Source organism: Cebus imitator, unplaced genomic scaffold (assembly GCF_001604975.1).
Source record: "Cebus imitator isolate Cc_AM_T3 unplaced genomic scaffold, Cebus_imitator-1.0 Scaffold18, whole genome shotgun sequence".
Taxonomy (NCBI): domain Eukaryota; kingdom Metazoa; phylum Chordata; class Mammalia; order Primates; family Cebidae; genus Cebus; species Cebus imitator.
Window position 1 is genome coordinate 4,497,789 of NW_016107333.1, and position 3,890 is coordinate 4,501,678.

The 3,890-nt window shown below is 47.1% G+C and overlaps 1 protein-coding gene across 3 annotated transcripts in view; it reads right to left on the reverse strand.

Annotated features, from left to right (window-relative positions):
- Positions 1-3,243, reverse strand: part of MANBAL (mannosidase beta like) — a 26,004-nt gene extending 22,761 nt beyond the window's left edge. The window contains exon 1 of one of the 3 annotated variants that reach the window (XM_017512330.2): positions 3,192-3,243. The gene's annotated coding sequence lies outside the window, so the exon portion shown is untranslated. The other 2 variants (XM_017512336.2, XM_017512345.2) reach the window with 2 other exon arrangements.
- Between the last annotated feature and the right edge of the window lie 647 nt (positions 3,244-3,890).

The following is a 3,890-nucleotide window of genomic DNA, read 5'->3' on the forward strand; positions in this document are numbered from 1 at the left end:
GATCACGAGGTCAAGAGATCGAGACCATCCTGGTCAACATGGTGAAACCCCGTCTGTACTAAAAACACAAAAAATTAGCTGGGCATGGTGGCGCGTGCCTGTAATCCCAGCTACGCAGGAGGCTGAGGCAGGAGAATTGCCTGAACCCAGGAGGCGGAGGTTGTGGTGAGCTGAGATCGTGCCATTGCACTCCAGCCTGGGTAACGAGCTAAACTCCGTCTCAAAATAAATAAATAAATAAATAAATAAACAGGAGAACAGACAAATTTCCCACAGAGAAGAACTCCAAATAATTTGCATTATCTAATGCAAATGCTCTGCCTTTAAGCATGGAGCATAATTCCACACTCCTTAAATGTGTGCTGTACATAATGACTTTCTTCCAAAAGTACAGTGTGGAAAGTACGGGAGGAAAAGTAACTCTACATTGGAAAACCCTGACTATAACCTCAAGTCAAGTGGCCCAGGTTAATAGACATCAACAATGATAACTCATACCGATAGTATGTATCCTTGATATGATGTGATAAGAATAGCACTTTACCTCCATGGTTGCATTAGTCCATTTTCACACCACTTTGAAGAAATACCCAACACTGGGTAATTTATAAAGAAAAAGAGGTTTAATGGACTCAGTTCCACATGGCTGGGGAGGCCTCACAATCATGGTGAAAGGCAAAGAAGGAGCTAAGGCACGTCTTATGTGGCAGCAGGCAAGGGAGTATATGCAGGGGAATGCCCCTTTATAAAACCATCAGATCTCCTGAGACTTATTCACTATCAGGAGAACAGCATGGGAAAAACCCACTCCCATGATTCAGTGACCTCCCACTGGGTCCTTCCCACAACATGTGGGGATTATGGGAGCTACAATTCAAGATGAGATTTGGGTGGGGTTATAGCTGAACCATATCAGTGGTCTTCCTCCCCTAAAACCCATTACCCTGATTTACTCATGTCAAAAACAGACAAATCCTATTTAAAGGTCCTTCTGCAAAACATTTGACCAGTCAGTAATCTTCAAAACTCTCAAGTTCATCTACAAGAAGGAAAGCCTGAGAAACCATCACAGAGAAGAGGAGCCTAAGGAGATATGATGACTAAATGTAGCAGGGTGCCCTGGACAATACTGGAACAGAAAAAGGACATTAGAGAAAAACTAAGGAAAAATGAATAAAGTACAGATTAGAGTTAATAATAATGTATCAATATTGGTTCAGTAATTGTGACAAATGTACTATACTAATGTAAGACAATAATAGGGGAAACTCACTGAAGTATCTTTGCAATAACTTTGTAAATCTAAAATTATTCTAAAACAAAATGGTTATTGGGGGAAAAAAGAATGGGTCAACATTTCAAAACAAATAACCACGGAGACAAGTATAGCTCTCAGGACTCGGCAAATACTAACTAAATCTTCTCTTAAGACTGAAAAACTCAGATTTCACAACTGCCATAGGCCTTACCATCTCCCAGTGTTGTGTGCTGTGATGGTGGGGCATTCTTGGCTTCTAATGAAATAACTTTAAATTCTGTTGTGAAAATTCAACTGAAACAGACTGGGGGATAGAAACCAGTGTCAGAAGTTATTGCTTTAGGCCGGGCACAGTGGCTCACGCCAGTAGTCTCAAACACTTTGGGAGGTCCAGGCAGGAGGATATCTTGCCTCCCGGAGTTCAAGACCAACTGGGCAACATAGTGAGACTCCATCTTTATTTGAACTTTTTTTTTTTAATTAAAAAGAAAAAAAGCCAGGTGTGGTGGCTCACGCCTATAATCCCAACGCTTTGGGAGGCCAAGGCCGGGTGGATCACCTGAGGTCAGGAGTTCAAGACCAGCCTGGCCAACAGGGTGGAACCCCATCTCTACTAAAGATACAAAAATTACTCAGGTGCAGTGGCTAAGGCCTGTAATCCCAGCACTTTGGGAAGCCGAGGCGGGCAGATCACGAGGTCAGAAGATCAAGACCACCCTGGCCAACATGGTGAAACCCCGTCTCTACTAAAATACTTAAAAAAAAAAAAAAAATTAGCCAGGCATTGTACTGTGCACCTGTAGTCCCAGCTACTCAGGAGGATGAGGCAGGGGAATCCCTTGAACCCAGGAGGCGAAGGTTGCAGGGAGCCTGGATCACGCCACTGCGCTCCAGCCTGGCGACAGAGCGAGACTCCATCTCAAAAACAAACAGAAAGTACAAAAATTAGCCAGGTGTGGTGGCACACGTCTATAATACCAGCTACTCGGGAAGAGGAGGCAGGAGAATTCCTTGAACTCGGGAGGCGGAGGTTGCAGTGAGCCGAGATCGCCACTGCACTCCAGCTTGGGTAACACAGTGGGACTATGACTCTAAATAAATAAATAAATAAAATGGCTTAAAAAAAAAGAAAGAAAATAAGTTACTGCTTTATAGCAATGGGCTGTATAGCCTGGCCCGTCCCATTACAACAAATTCCTAAGAACTGTGCAAAACTAGATTAGCAAAACTAAGCCACCTCTCAGAGCAAAGTCACAATGGGTAGCCAGCCGGTGGGCTGAAACTGGTGTGCAGATGCCCTGCAAAATATAATTATTAATCTACACGTGTTGTCGCCATTTTAAAAGTGTTTCTCATATTCATTTCCCGAGAATTTTAAGAGAATTCATTTTAGGAATTCTCCTAAAAAGAATTCTTCCAACAAGCATGCACTGTGCACCAACTAAGAGATTTACATTCACTACCTCGTTTCACCCGCAGAACAAGAGCGCATGTCCATTTCAGAGGACTAAACTGAGGGCCAGAAAGAAACCGTGACTTGCCCACGGTAACACGGCCATACGGATTCGAACCCTAGCCAAACTCTGGAGCTCAGGCTCCTCCTACTGTTCCACTCGTGGGAGGAAAGGCCGGGACCAGGCCATGAGGAGCCCAGGTTTCTGGCCCAGGCTCCGCACGAAAGCGTTGGGATGCACCAGGCGAGGCCCTCCGCCTCCCCGGAGCTCAAATTCCCCTCCGGAAGTAACTTTCGAACCAGCGCCACGGGAACTTATTCAGGACCTGAGCGGAGCGACACCCAGGTCCGCGGAGCGACACCCAGGTCCGCAGAGCGGCGCCGCGACGCACAGACCGACCTGGGCCACGCCGAGCCCAGCTCTCTTTCGGTTCCGGCTGCATCCCGAACCCCGCCCCGCCGCGAAGCAGCGGCACTTACCTCCCCCGCCGCCGCGCCGCTCCGCTCCCCCGGAAGTAGTTCCCCGCGACCCTGGATCCCGGAAGTGACGTGCTTTGAGCAAACAGCGGGCTCCGTTCCTCCTGCGTTTCCAGTGTTGTGGCGTGAACCACTGCTGGGCTTTGTTCCTGTTATGTGTGTTTGAGGCGGACAAAGAGGTTTGGGGAAGCGAAACCCAGAGCCTGTCAATTCTTTAAGCTCTTATATCACTAAGTTCAGCTAAAAAGAAAACAAAAGTTACTTCTAGGGACTGGGCGGCAGTGGCTCACGCCTGTAATCCCAGTACTTTGGGAGGGCGAGGCGGACAGATTACTTGATCTCAGCAGTTCGAGACCAGCCTGGTCAACATGGTTGAAACCCCGTTTCTACCAAAAAGTACAAAAATTAGCCGGGCGTGGTGGCGGGCGCCTGTAATCCCAGCTACTTGGGAGGCTGAGGCAAGAGTCGCTTGATCCCTGGAGGTGGAGGTTGCAGTGAGCTGAGATGGCTCCACTGCACTCCAGCCTGGGCGACAGAATGGGACTATGTCTCAAAAAGAAAAAAAAGAAGTTACTTCTTCATAGCAATGGGCTGCACAGCCTTGCCCGTCCCATTATAACAAATTCCTAAGAACTGTGCGAAACTAGATTAGAATTATGTCCTATGCAAAGCTAAGCCATCTCCCAGAGCAGAGCAAAGTCA